The sequence below is a fragment of the Lissotriton helveticus genome, chromosome 1_2, assembly GCF_964261635.1.
Source record: "Lissotriton helveticus chromosome 1_2, aLisHel1.1, whole genome shotgun sequence".
Taxonomy (NCBI): Eukaryota; Metazoa; Chordata; class Amphibia; order Caudata; family Salamandridae; genus Lissotriton; species Lissotriton helveticus.
This window is the reverse complement of record NC_136058.1, coordinates 416,958,846-416,973,234: the sequence shown is the minus strand read 5'-3', so window position 1 is coordinate 416,973,234 and position 14,389 is coordinate 416,958,846. Positions and strand designations below refer to the sequence as shown.

Genomic DNA, 14,389 nt, shown 5'->3' with positions numbered 1-14,389 from the left:
GCCGGACTAGAAAGCGGGGCACGATATTTCTTTTCTATTCTGGGTAACACAGCAGGCACAGATGCGGGGTTTTCCATTATCTTTATGCCTTCCTTCCAAATAAACTCAACTATGGGAATGGCTCTAGATATCTTCCTTGTTTCCTCTTTAAAGTCATGGAGAAAACACTCCGTTTGCTCCACTGTAACAGGGAGCTTAAACCTGGTTGATGCCCTCTGCATCAGGTTGTGAAAACCACCTACATCATCAGGCGGTGAATCCGAAGGTTGTGGAGTCGGAGGGGACGGCATGGGAATAACATATTCATCCCATGGGTCCGATGAAGGAATGTTAGGCAACTCTCCATCTTCTACCTCCTCTTCTGATGATGAATCCGGAGTTTGTGGAGGCAAGACCGGTTGTGGAGTGTCCACAATTGGAGAAGCCGGTGGCTGTTGCCGAGGAGGAGCTACCGTGTCAGATTGAGGTACTTGCGGAGGAAAACGCTGTTTGTAATCCGCCAGCATAGCCTGTAAATCCTGTATCAAATTAGGCGGCAACTGAGTGACTTCCGGGACTCTAGGCCTTCTCTGATGATCCAATGAGTGAGGCACTATGATATCCCCTTGGTAATAGTGCTCAGCGTATGAATCCTCCTCATCATCATCTTGGCACTTGATGACAAGCTCGGATGGATGACGTGCCACACCAAAAGCACCCTCATCATCATCATCCTCATAGTCATCTTCTTCATCGTCCGCATAGGTTTCCAGAAGATGAGAAGGCAGAAGTGGAGATATGTATGAACCTTGTTGCCTCTTAAAAGACACCAGTTGAAAGTTTTTTGTCGCTATTGGCGTACAAAAGGCCTGATTCCCAGTGGCAGGTCTTAATAAAGCTGGTTCCATCGACCTTGATGACCCCGGAGACCAAGGCGCATCCATTTGTTGAAAAGATGTCGTCGTCGACGGATTTATCGTCGACGAGGGCATCGTCGACGATAGGCTTGCCGTCGACGGGACTGTCGTCGACGGGCTGGACGTCGACGGGACAATCGTCGATGGACTCGTCGTCGATGGAGCCACCATCGACGGGACGGTCGTCGACGAGGCAACCAATGACGGGCTCGTCGTCGACGGGATAGACGTTGATGCTTTCTTCGTCGACGAGGCAGTCGTCGACGGCGGCGTCGCCGACTTCGTCAACGGGCTCTTCTTAGATGACGAGTTTTTTGATGATGACGGCGTCTTCGTCGACGAGTCGTCTACGAGAGTTCTTTTTGTCACGATACTGATTTTAGTAGACACAATAGGTGTAGTGATAGACGTAGTGGATATCATATCCATAGAAGAAGAGGTTGACGTGGAGACAGTGGTAACTGGAGAGGAGACAGTAGAAGTCTTACTCACTGTTTTCTTTGCCGGATCGTTGGTGGCTGAGGCTCCAGAGACAGAATGTTTGGATCTCTGTGAAGAGCCTGAAGAAGAGTGGGAGGCCTTAACATGCTTTCTCCCCTCACTTATCTTATCCTCTTGAGACCTCGCCCTCTTGCTAGAGGTAGAGGCTCTGTCATCATCATCCTTGGAAGAGGATTTAAGCCACAAAAGGACTCTGGCCTCCCTATCCCTTAAGGTCTTGGCAGGGAAGGTAACACAGATCTTACAGGTCTTTGCCTCATGCTTGGGATATAGGCAATAAATGCAGTCCTTGTGTAAGTCATCCACATGGACCCTCTTCTTCTCACATGTTCTACAGGGTCTGAACAAGGCCTTCTTGTCAGACATCTTGAAGCTCTGAAGAAAAAACTGAGTCAAGACTCAGGGAGACTCCCTTCCACACGACGTGCGGTGAAAATCTGAGGAGAGCTGGCTCTGCAGGGAAGGTTCTAGAGGGTGCTGTGAGCTGATTGGTTGGAGCAAAGACTTTGGGTCTTTTAGCATAAGGAGGTAGATAGGCTACTATAATATAGGCCTCAGGCCTTTTTTCTAGGGCCTACTACTGCAAAGTGCTTTTGGCACTGCTTTTTTATTTACCGTGGGACTCCCGCCTCGACGACGGGGAATGATTCAGGCATGTGAATCTATGAAAGATACCCCAATACTGGATAACGATAAATACCACAAAAACGAAATTAATGGTTATGACTTTAAAAAGGAACCATAGGAAGATTCATCTTTCCTTGAATGGGTCACCTCTAGAGGTAGTAGATGAGTTCGACTACCTCGGGGTTAGAATTAGTAATAAAATGAACTGGGAATCCCATTTGAGTAAAATGACTTTAAACCTTAAAAGAGTATCCGGCGCTATTTTAAAGAACCAGCGCCTTTCAGTGAGTAGACCAATAGCCCCTGCCCTGTCAGTCTACGAGGGAAAGGCGTTAGCATCTGCAGTCTATGGTTCAGAAATATGGGGTACTGAGAATACTAAAGCTCTTGTGATGCCGAGAATAAGTTTATGAGAGACTTGGTCTCGCTTCCAGTCTCAACCCCACTAAAACCATTATTTGCCGATCTGGGTAGGAGGTCCATTTGTGACATTGTCCAGCTACGTCCTCTATTATTTTGGGTGCGCCTCAGGATGACCCCGGAATTAGCTAATTATGCTTTAGTGTTTGACGAATTATTAAATCTAAACATTTCGGGCAGGATCAAGTGGCTAAACGATTTAAAGAAGCTTACAATTAGCGTGGGTTTAAGCGACGCTTGGGCTTCCCAATCTCCCCCACCGAAACAAACGGTAAAAAAACTCTATTGGGACTGGATAGAGGCTAAGGCTCTGCACAACCCAAATTGGGGCCAATTAACCGAGAATTTTTTATCCCATAAGCCTATTACCAAGTTAGAACCGCTTTTGGATTTTATTCAGATTCCCCGTGATAGGACTCTCTATCTGAAATTTAGACATGGCACTCTCCCTCTTAAAAACTTTACGACAGGGTGGGGTAGGAGGAGGTAAGAGGATAGGAAGTGTCCGGGTTGTTCCTGCCCGGAAGAATCTTTAGGTCACTTTCTCTTTGCCTGTAAAGCTTATATTCAGGCTAGGAACAAATGGTTAAAGCCAGTTTTTAAAAATCTTGGAGTTAGGGATCACAAAACAGCCCTACGAATTATTGTCTCCAATACCACTTGTATGGTTACCGTTTGTGGGGTTGCAAAGTTTTTAGCATGTGCATGGATCATCAGGTTAAGGTTGTTGCAACATACGTCTACAGTCAATATCCCCATTTGACTCTTAAATGTATTATTCCTACTCTGTTTTAATAATTTTTCGTGTAATGACGAAGTGGTTTCTCTTTAAAAAAAAAAAAAAGTGTAATATTTGTAAACATATATGTTTGTATTTTATGTTTGTACTTTTTATGATATATGTATCGAATAAAAGTATAATGATGATGATGAGAAAGACAAGAGCAGAAATCATCGGCTACTCCTTTTCTTTTGGTTGCTCCAACCTCTAGCCCCTCCCTTCACATTTATGCATAGCTATTATTTATCCCTCACATCCTCCCTTGACTAAACCACAAAGCAAAAACGCTTACCTGAGTCTTTTCCTTCTGTCCGAGGGACGACGGCGGCCGAGGCTCACCTAAGGGACTGAAGTGGAAGACCCTGTGGGAAAGAAGAATATAACAGGACAATCAATCATTGTGATTTCCTGTAATACTAATAAAAAGTGCATACCAAGAAATTATTCAATGCAGTGTGCTCCTTCTTGACTGGCTCTTCTAGAATGGGGAGCTACATACTCTCCCTACAGGGAATGGGAGACAGACACACAGACACACACACGGGAAAGCATTGTAGGAAAAAGCTACATACAGTTGTTCTATGCTTGCATATGTACATTGTTTTAGAAAGATGGTGGAACTATTTATGTTGTTCAATGTGCTTATACTGCTAATTACTTTTATCTGCTTCTATTATCATTGCACATAAATTCTATACAAGAATTACGATGGTTCAATTAATAATGAAAATGCTAATGTTATATTATTTTAATTTGATTTCGCACATGAATTACCCCTAAGCAGAAACTACTTTAAGGAGAAATTTTGGATTAGTTGTAGAACCATTCAATCTTTGTGAAGTTGAAAGAAAGGCTCTTGTATAGGTAATGCCTGAAGTTCATCAACTGTCCTTAGTGAGGTTATCGTTATGAGGAAAGCAACTTTCCATGATAGGAATTGTAATTGACATTTGTGCATTGGTTCAAAAGGCGGGCCCATTAGCCTTGGAAGGACTATGTTTAAGTTCCACTCCGGAGCAGGGGGAATACTTGGCGGTATAACCCTTTTTAATCCTTTCATGAAGACTTTAATCACTGGTACTCTGAAGAGAGATAGGTGTTGTCTATTTTGCAAGTATGCAGCTACGACTCCCAGGTGTAAACAAATGGATGTCTAAGTTAATCTACATTGCTGTAAATGCAACAGTTAACAAATTATTCTGCACAAACGCATCAAGATGATTGATATTGTTGTTGTTACAATAGGAAACAAAACGCTTCCATTTGCTGCATAACATGCTCTAGTAGTCGGCTTTCAAGCTTCCTTGAGAATATTCATACAGTCTCGTTGTAGTTGTAAATAACCAAACTCTATGACTTCAGGAGCCAAATCGCTAGGTTGAGTTCTCTGGGAATTGGATGTCCGACTTCCCCATGGATCTGAGTTAGGAGACAAGGTGTGAGATGTAGCTTTTGATGTGGAACCACTGAGAGTTCTAACAGGGTGGTGTACCAAGGTTGCGAGCCCATGTGGGGGCTATTAAGATCTGTGTGAGGGAAGTTTGTCTGAGTTTCCGAACAAGTAATGGAATTAGGAGGAGAGGCGGAAAAGCATAAGCAAATATAACTGATCAAATCATCCATAGGGTATTGCCTTTGGATGCTGGTTGTGGGAACCTAGATGCAAAGTTTGGGAATTTTGCATTGTGTACTGTTGCAAACAGATCTATTTGTAGAAAAGCCCACTTTTGAAAGTAGGGAAGAAGAACTTGGGGATGAATTTCCCACTTGTGGACTTGCTGCCTGTGTCTGCTCAGCAGGGCTGCAATCTGATGGCCTACCCCTGGGAGGTGTTCTGCTAGGAGATGGATTATTTGGGTGAATCGCCCAATTCCAAATGCTTTGTGCACAGCGTGACAGCTGGAGAGAGGGAGTCCCTCCCTGTTTCTGTAGGTAGTACATTGCTGTGATGTTTTCCGTGCGTACTAAGACAGTCTTGCCTACAAGTTGGGTGAGAAAAGCTTTGAGTGCTAGGAACACTGCTAGAAGTTCCAGGTAGTTGATGTGAAGATGTTTGTATTCGTCCGACCACAGCCCTGTACTGTGTAATATTGAAATGGGCACCCCAACCTGTTAATGATGCGTCTGTTGTGAGTATAGTCTGTGGAATCAGGTCTACGGAAGGCCGCCCTTTTGCTAAGTTTTGAGGGTTCAACCACTGCAGAGAGCGATGGGTGCGACTGTCTACCAACACTAGATCGGTTAATAGACCCTGTGATTGACTGCACTTACTCGCTGGACATTGCTGCAGAGGACACATGTGAAGCCTTGTATGAGGTACGATTGCAACGCAGGATGCCATCATTCCCAGCAGCAGCATGAAGACTCTGGCTGGTAATGATTGGTTGGGTTGAAATTGTAATAGTGTGACCTGGATATTGTGAATCCGGGCTATATTTGAAGTGGCTAGAGCTTTGAGAGTGTTGATGGAAGCTCCCAGATAAGATTGCACTTGTGCCGGATACAGGTGAGATTTTTGTGCATTTATTGTAAAACCCAACTGGTGAAGTAGGTGTACTGTTGTCTGAGTGTGTAGTATACAGTTTTGGTAAGTGCTCGCTTCGATAAGCCAGTCGTCCAGGTAAGGGAAGACATTGTGTTCTGAGATGAGCAGCTGCTACTGCGAGACATTTGGTGAACACTCTGGAGGCCGTGGTGACGCCGAATGAAAGTACCTTGTAATGGTAATGTTCGCCTGCTATCATAAACATGAGATATTTGCGATGAGCGGGATGAATTGGAATATGAAAGTAGGCGTCTTTTAGATCTAATCAATCAATCAGGGGACTTGTAAGCGCGCTACTCACCCATGAGGGTCTCAAGGCGCTGGGGGGGGGGGGGGGGGCAGCTCTTTTCAGTCAAAGAGCCAGGTCTTGAGTGTCTTCCTGAAGATGTTCACGGAGGGGGAACGTCTGATGTCGATTGGAAGCTTGTTCCAGGTCTTGGCCGCGATGAGAAGGCTCTTCCACCTGTTCTCGCTTTTCTGCTGCGTGGGGTTTCGGCGAGGTCGGCAGATCGGAGGTTTCTCTTGGGTACATAGAAGGAGATCCTTTCGTTGAGGTATTGGGGGCCAGTGTTGTGGAGGCATTTGTAGGCATGGGTGAGTTTCTTGAAAGTAACTATCGTCTCCACGGTAAGCTGGTGGCGGTTACGCAGGTGTTGGGTGATGTGTTCGTGTCGAGGGATGCAGAGGAAGAGTCTGGCTGCGGTGTTCTGTATGGTCTGGAGTTTGTGGAGCAGAGACCTGTTGATCCCGGCGTACAGGGTGTTTCCGTTGTCCAGTCTGCTGGGTATGAGTGTGTGGGTGACCATCTTCCTTTTTTCGGGAGGGATCCATTTGAAGGTCTTTTGGAGGATGCAGGGGGTGTTGAAGCAGCTAGAGGTGACGGCGTTGACCTATCTAGTCTTGCCTTTCAGCTATAATGGATCATTTCAGGCCTTTCAGACCATTTTTTCATATGCCCTTGAGACCTATCCTCCGCGTCCACCACGGTCCACTAAATACAACTCAGCCAACAAAGCTTTAGTCCAGGGAATTATTGATATGATTAAAGACGTCAATAATACTCCATCTTATCCTAGAGATGAATTACTGGTGTATTTGAGTTGGAACTCTACAGAGTATCGCCTTAGTTTGGGAGAAAGCAAGCGTAAAAGCTCCACTTCAGTTTGGGTCGTGCCTCACCGAGGTCAGGTCTGTTTGCAAGGAAATGGGAGAAATCCGAGAGCTCAGCTAGGGAGGAGTGAGTGCGTTGAGACTTACGTATTTCCGTCTAACTCCTCCCCTGCCTTTCTGACTGATAGGGGTACCTACTTCATTTGTCAGGACAGAGCATATACATGGCTGCCTGCTGACTTTTCAGGTTCATGTTATATTGCTCGATTGTTACCCCCGACATACACTGCCTCTTCAGATTATCACAAAACCAGAGTAGCAAGAGGTGTCTTCAGCAAGGAAGATACCGCTGGTCAAGAAGCTGGAGACTTTTTCAAAGGTTTCCTTCCGTTTTGGGGGCCTATGGCCAATAGTAGAAATCTTCGTCAACTAACACGAGTAGTTGAATCTACTATTACAGAAACTGCTGGTGCCCTTAGTAACTTAACAGCTGAGCTTCAGGCGGATCGTCTCATGACGTTGCAGAACCGTATGGTTCTAGACGTAATACTTGCAGATCGAGGTGGGGTATGCAGAATGATCCAATCGAGCTGCTGTGTTTTTATTCCAAATAATGCTCCAACAGTCTATGAAGCAATCTCTAAGCTGCATAAGATTTCCGACTCTATACACGTAGATAAGGGAAACTGGTCCTTCATGGAGTGGTTTTGGACTCTGGTATCAGCGTGGGGATGGAAGGTTCTGATGGTTATTGGTGTCATCCTAGTATTTCTGTTCTCGTGCTGTCTTATTATCCAATGTGGTCCCGCTCTGTGTAGCCTCTGTGCTGCAACCTGTTTCAGAAAACCACCTGCATTAGGAGAAAAGGCACGAGACAGGATGATGATACAACAACATGTCACTGACCTAATGAGCATAGAATTAGACTCTGACTCTGATATAGACTGAGTAATTGCCAAGTAAGACAACAGGGGATCCTTTTCAGGGTCCTCTACTATCTTAGCCGTACTCGATGGTAAAGCAGGATAGCACTTGTCTATCGCTAAATTACGCTCTCTATCGGCCACCTCCATTGCTTTCTCAGACTCGTTGAGTTGCAGCTGCCTAGCAGACTGTTCTAAAGTCAACTCTTGCTCTTTCTGTTTTTTCTTCAACTTTTTAATTTCTCTCTGTTTAGATTCTTTTCGCCAATAACGGAAAGAATCAAACATTGCCGGCCGGGCTTTCTTCTTAAACAACTTTCTTTCTAGATTATCGAGAACTTCAGGTTCAAAACTACCATGTAGTGGCCAACTAAGGACACCATCTTTCTCTGTGTAGTGGATCCATATCTCGTTATAAGAGATAGGGCCCACACCAAACTTGCAATAAAGATCATAAAGGGGAGTTCCAATCGGAGGAACCAAACACGAGTCCTCCAACTGGGAATCACTGTTGCAACTAAAACAAGACAACATACAATTTTTCCGACTTACCATTTTATAATCCGGAACACAAAACAAACAAGACACAAACAGAAAAGATGCGCACTCGAATCAAGAACTTAGGCCTACCAGAACTGACAAATGTATCGATACCTGAACTGAACAGAATGATTATCGTAACCAGAATAACCAGTGATAATCTTACAGAACTGAACTGAACTGAGAACTAAAAGGATTATCCAAATAGGAGCAACCCTTACAAAATAACCAACTAGCAGCCACTGAATACTTAACTGAGGCACTGAAGACGTCACCAAGGAGAAACCCGTCACGTTTCGCCGTACTGAGGACTGCACCTCGGGTCCAAGACAGGGCGACGGTCAAGGCAACGGACCACTGCAGCCGTCTGAACGGGAACCCTCGTGGAAGAGAACGTCGGGGCCACTTTTGCGATATGCCGGGATCGATGAAGTGGGGCGCCTCCCTCTGAAATCTTCACACGAAGCTCCTCGAACTCTTCAGGCTTTTGGACCGGTACCGAATGACGTCGCCCCACGTTGGGCGCCAATTGGAGTTCTGGACTTTTTGGTTCCGTCCAGAGGTGTCAGGGATAACACCCGAAGACCCCGGAGTTCCACCTGTCTTGGTGCACAAACAAACAGAAACACGGGCTTCTCGATGGTGGCGTCAAAGACCAAAGGTTTATTACTGCAGGGACACAGAAGTCACAGAAACTACACATGGGCAGTATCTAGGAGCCTGTTCGATTTGTACAAAGAGGGTTGCTCCTTATATACTAAATATTGGGCTTCAGGCAAATTCTTTACATGTTACCACAGTTCTAAACATTCGTGTCTTAAACAATAAATATTTGGCGTTGCACAGGAATCGTCAACAGTATCTGATGTCAAAACATTACAAATGAGGGGTTCCCACTAGTCCATCATAATCCCATGTCAATTCTTCATTCAAGACCCGGACCGCCTCATCGTAAATTTCGTTACCTCCCCCCAATAAAGGCCCAGAAGGAAAGGAGCAGAGCCAGGTGCAGAAGATAGAAAGACAGGATAAGAAATGTTTGTGGGTCGTAAATGGGCACGGTTACCAGCTTCGGCCACCTAATCATGATCAGGCCAACGGACACAAGAACCAGTATAGCAGGACTGGCCTCAGGCTGGGGAGGCAGTTCTTGCCGAGTCATGCTGCCACAGCGTTGCTGGCCTAAGGTGCACGTGTCACTAGCAAGGTGAATCGCCGGTTAAGGCCTACGTGTCCTTAAATAAAAAGAGGTCATTGCGTGTCCATTGACTATGTGAGGGCAAGGAATACAAAATGGCTTCCGTGTTCTAAGATGGATGCCATGGGTAAATCACAAATGTGTTGGTAACAGGAGTGCTCTTGCTCGTAGCATCGCGAAAATACCAGGGTATACTAAATGGATCATTTGCGGTTCACTGATACCAAAATTATGTATTTACGACAATGTTAAAAACACGAGTCAAATCGTCACGGAACCTCAAGAAGTATCTCCCTTGGAGTGAAGGAGTCACTCCCATGCACCATACAGGTTCAATGTAGGACCCTGTGGAGCATCAAAGACTACGGAAGTATCTCCCTTGGAGTGAAGGAGTCACTCCCATGCACCATACAGGTTCCGTGTAGGACCCTGTGGAGCATCAAAGACTAAGGAAGTATCTCCCTTGGAGTGAAGGAGTCACTCCCATGCACCATACAGGTTCAGTGTAGGACCCTGTGGAGCATCAAAGACTACGGAAGTATCTCCCTTGGAGTGAAGGAGTCACTCCCATGCACCATACAGGTTCCGTGTAGGACCCTGTGGAGCATCAAAGACTACGGGAGTATCTGCCTTGGAGTGAAGGAGTCACTCCCCTGCACCATACAGGATCAGTGTAGGACCCTGTGGAGCATCAACAACTACGGAAGTATCTCCCTTGGAGTGAAGGAGTCACTACCATGCACCATACAGGTTCAGTGTAGGACCCTGTGGAGCATCAAAGACTACGGAAGTATCTCCCTTGGAGTGAAGGAGTCACTCCCATGCACCATACAGGTTCCGTGTAGGACCCTGTGGAGCATCAAAGACTACAGAAGTATCTCCCTTGGAGTGAAGGAGTCACACCCCTGCACCATACAGGTTCAGTGTAGGACCCTGTGGAGCATCAAACACTATGGAAGTATCTCCCTTGGAGTGAAGGAGTCACTCCCATGCACCATACAGGTTCCGTGTAGGACCCTGTGGAGCATCAAAGACTACAGAAGTATCTCCCTTGGAGTGAAGGAGTCACTCCCATGCACCATACAGGTTCCGTGTAGGACCCTGTGGAGCGTCAAAGACTACGGAAGTATCTCCCTTGGAGTGAAGGAGTCACTCCCATGCACCATACAGGTTCCGTGTAGGACCCTGTGGAGCATCAAAGACTACGGAAGTATCTCCCTTGGAGTGAAGGAGTCACTCCCATGCACCATACAGGTTCAGTGTAGGACCCTGTGGAGCATCAAAGACTACAGAAGTATCTCTCTTGGAGTGAAGGAGTCACGCCCATGCACCATACAGGTTCCGTGTAGGACGCTGTGGAGCATCAAAGACTACAGAAGTATCTCCCTTGGAGTGTAGGAGTCACTCCCATGCACCATACAGGATCAGTGTAGGACCCTGTGGAGCATCAAAGACTATGGAAGTATCTCCCTTGGAGTGAAGGAGTCACTCCCCTGCACCATACAGGTTCAGTGTAGGACCCTGTGGAGCATCAAAGACTACGGAAGTATCTCCCTTGGAGTGAAGGAGTCACTCCCATGGACCATACAGGTTCAGTGTAGGACCCTGTGGAGCATCAAAGACTACGGAAGTATCTCCCTTGGAGTGAAGGAGTCACTCCCTTGCACCATACAGGTTCAGTGTAGGACCCTGTGGAGCATCAAAGACTACAGAAGTATCTCCCTTGGAGTGTAGGAGTCACTCCCATGCACCATACAGGTTCCGTGTAGGACCCTGTGGAGCATCAAAGACTACGGAAGTATCTCCCTTGGAGTGAAGGAGTCACTCCCCGGCACCATACAGGTTCAGTGTAGGACCCTGTGGAGCATCAAAGACTACGGAAGTATCTCCCTTGGAGTGAAGGAGTCACTCCCCGGCACCATACAGGTTCAGTGTAGGACCCTGTGGAGCATCAAACACTACGGAAGTATCTCCCTTGGAGTGAAGGAGTCACTCCCATGCACCATACAGGTTCCGTGTAGGACCCTGTGGAGCATCAAAGACTACGGAAGTATCTCCCTTGGCGTGTAGGAGTCACTCCCCGGCACCATACAGGTTCCGTGTAGGACCCTGTGGAGCATCAAAGACTACGGAAGAATCTGCCTTGGAGTGAAGGAGTCGCTCCCCGGCACCATACAGATTCAGTGTAGGACCCTGTGGAGCATCAAAGACTACGGAAGTATCTCCCTTGGAGTGGAGGAGTCACTCCCATGCACCATACAGGTTCAGTGTAGGACCCTGTGGAGCATCAAAGACTACAGAAGTATCTCCCTTGGAGTGAAGGAGTCACTCCCATGCACCATACAGGTTCAGTGTAGGACCCTGTGGAGCATCAAAGACTACGGAAGTATCTCCCTTGGAGTGAAGGAGTCACTCCCATGCACCATACAGGTTCCGTGTAGGACCCTGTGGAGCATCAAAGACTACGGAAGTATCTCCCTTGGAGTGAAGGAGTCACTCCCATGCACCATACAGGTTCAGTGTAGGACCCTGTGGAGCATCAAAGACTACAGAAGTATCTCCCTTGGAGTGAAGGAGTCACTCCCATGCACCATACAGGTTCAGTGTAGGACCCTGTGGAGCATCAAAGACTACGGAAGTATCTCCCTTGGAGTGAAGGAGTCACTCCCATGCACCATACAGGATCAGTGTAGGACCCTGTGGAGCATCAAAGACTACAGAAGTATCTCCCTTGGAGTGAAGGAGTCACTTCCCTGCACCATACAGGTTCAGTGTAGGACCCTGTGGAGCATCAAAGACTACGGAAGTATCTCCCTTGGAGTGTAGGAGTCACTCCCATGCACCATACAGGTACCGTGTAGGACCCTGTGGAGCATCAAAGACTACGGAAGTATCTCCCTTGGAGTGAAGGAGTCACTCCCATGCACCATACAGGTTCCGTGTAGGACCCTGTGGAGCATCAAAGACTACGGATGTATCTCCCTTGGAGTGAAGGAGTCACTCCCATGCACCATACAGGTTCCGTGTAGGACCATGTGGAGCATCAAAGACTACGGAAGTATCTCCCTTGGAGTGAAGGAGTCCCTCCCATGCACCATACAGGTTCCGTGTAGGACCCTGTGGAGCATCAAAGACTACGGAAGTATCTCCCTTGGAGTGAAGGAGTCACTCCCTTGCACCATACAGGTTCAGTGTAGGACCCTGTGGAGCATCAAAGACTACAGAAGTATCTCCCTTGGAGTGTAGGAGTCACTCCCATGCACCATACAGGTTCCGTGTAGGACCCTGTGGAGCATCAAAGACTACGGAAGTATCTCCCTTGGAGTGAAGGAGTCACTCCCCGGCACCATACAGGTTCCGCGTAGGACCCTGTGGAGCATCAAAGACTACAGAAGTATCTCCCTTGGAGTGAAGGAGTCACTCCCATGCACCATACAGGTTCCGTGTAGGACCCTGTGGAGCATCAAAGACTACGGAAGTATCTCCCTTGGAGTGTAGGAGTCACTCCCATGCACCATACAGGATCAGTGTAGGACCCTGTGGAGCATCAAAGACTACAGAAGTATCTCCCTTGGAGTGAAGGAGTCACTCCCATGCACCATACAGGTTCCGTGTAGGACCCTGTGGAGCATCAAAGACTACGGAAGTATCTCCCTTGGAGTGAAGGAGTCACTCCCATGCACCATACAGGTTCAGTGTAGGACCCTGTGGAGCATCAAAGACTACGGAAGTATCTCCCTTGGAGTGAAGGAGTCACTCCCATGCACCATACAGGATCCGTGTAGGACCCTGTGGAGCATCAAAGACTACAGAAGTATCTCCCTTGGAGTGAAGGAGTCACTCCCCTGCACCATACAGGGTCCGTGTAGGACCCTGTGGAGCATCAAAGACTACAGAAGTATCTCCCTTGGAGTGAAGGAGTCACTCCCATGCACCATACAGGTTCCGTGTAGGACCCTGTGGAGCATCAAAGACTACGGAAGTATCTCCCTTGGAGTGTAGGAGTCACTCCCATGCACCATACAGGATCAGTGTAGGACCCTGTGGAGCATCAAAGACTACAGAAGTATCTCCCTTGGAGTGAAGGAGTCACTCCCATGCACCATACAGGTTCCGTGAAGGACCCTGTGGAGCATCAAAGACTACGGAAGTATCTCCCTTGGAGTGAAGGAGTCACTCCCATGCACCATACAGGTTCCGTGTAGGACCCTGTGGAGCATCAAAGACTACAGAAGTATCTCCCTTGGCGTGTAGGAGTCACTCCCATGCACCATACAGGATCAGTGTAGGACCCTGTGGAGCATCAAAGACTACGGAAGTATCTCCCTTGGAGTGAAGTAGTCACTCCCATGCACCATACAGGTTCCGTGTAGGACCCTGTGGAGCATCAAAGACTACAGAAGTATCTCCCTTGGAGTGTAGGAGTCACTCCCATGCACCATACAGGATCAGTGTAGGACCCTGTGGAGCATCAAAGACTACGGAAGTATCTCCCATGGAGTGAAGGAGTCACTCCCATGCACCATACAGGATCCGTGTAGGACCCTGTGGAGCATCAAAGACTACAGAATTATCTCCCTTGGAGTGTAGGAGTCACTCCCATGCACCATACAGGTTCCGTGTAGGACCCTGTGGAGCATCAAAGACTACGGAAGTATCTCCCTTGGAGTGAAGGAGTCACTCCCATGCACCATACAGGTTCCGTGTAGGACCCTGTGGAGCATCAAAGACTACAGAAGTATCTCCCTTGGCGTGTAGGAGTCACTCCCATGCACCATACAGGATCAGTGTAGGACCCTGTGGAGCATCAAAGACTACAGAAGTATCTCCCTTGGCGTGTAGGAGTCA

At 47.3% G+C, this 14,389-nt stretch overlaps 1 long non-coding RNA gene across 1 annotated transcript in view; it reads right to left on the bottom strand.

Annotated features, from left to right (window-relative positions):
• Positions 1-14,389, bottom strand: part of LOC144807988 (uncharacterized) — a 398,457-nt gene that overhangs the window by 40,830 nt on the left and 343,238 nt on the right. Inside the window, exon 2 of the long non-coding RNA XR_013606553.1 lies at positions 3,518-3,587. This is a non-coding gene — a long non-coding RNA (uncharacterized LOC144807988). The remainder of the gene's footprint in view (positions 1-3,517; positions 3,588-14,389) is intronic.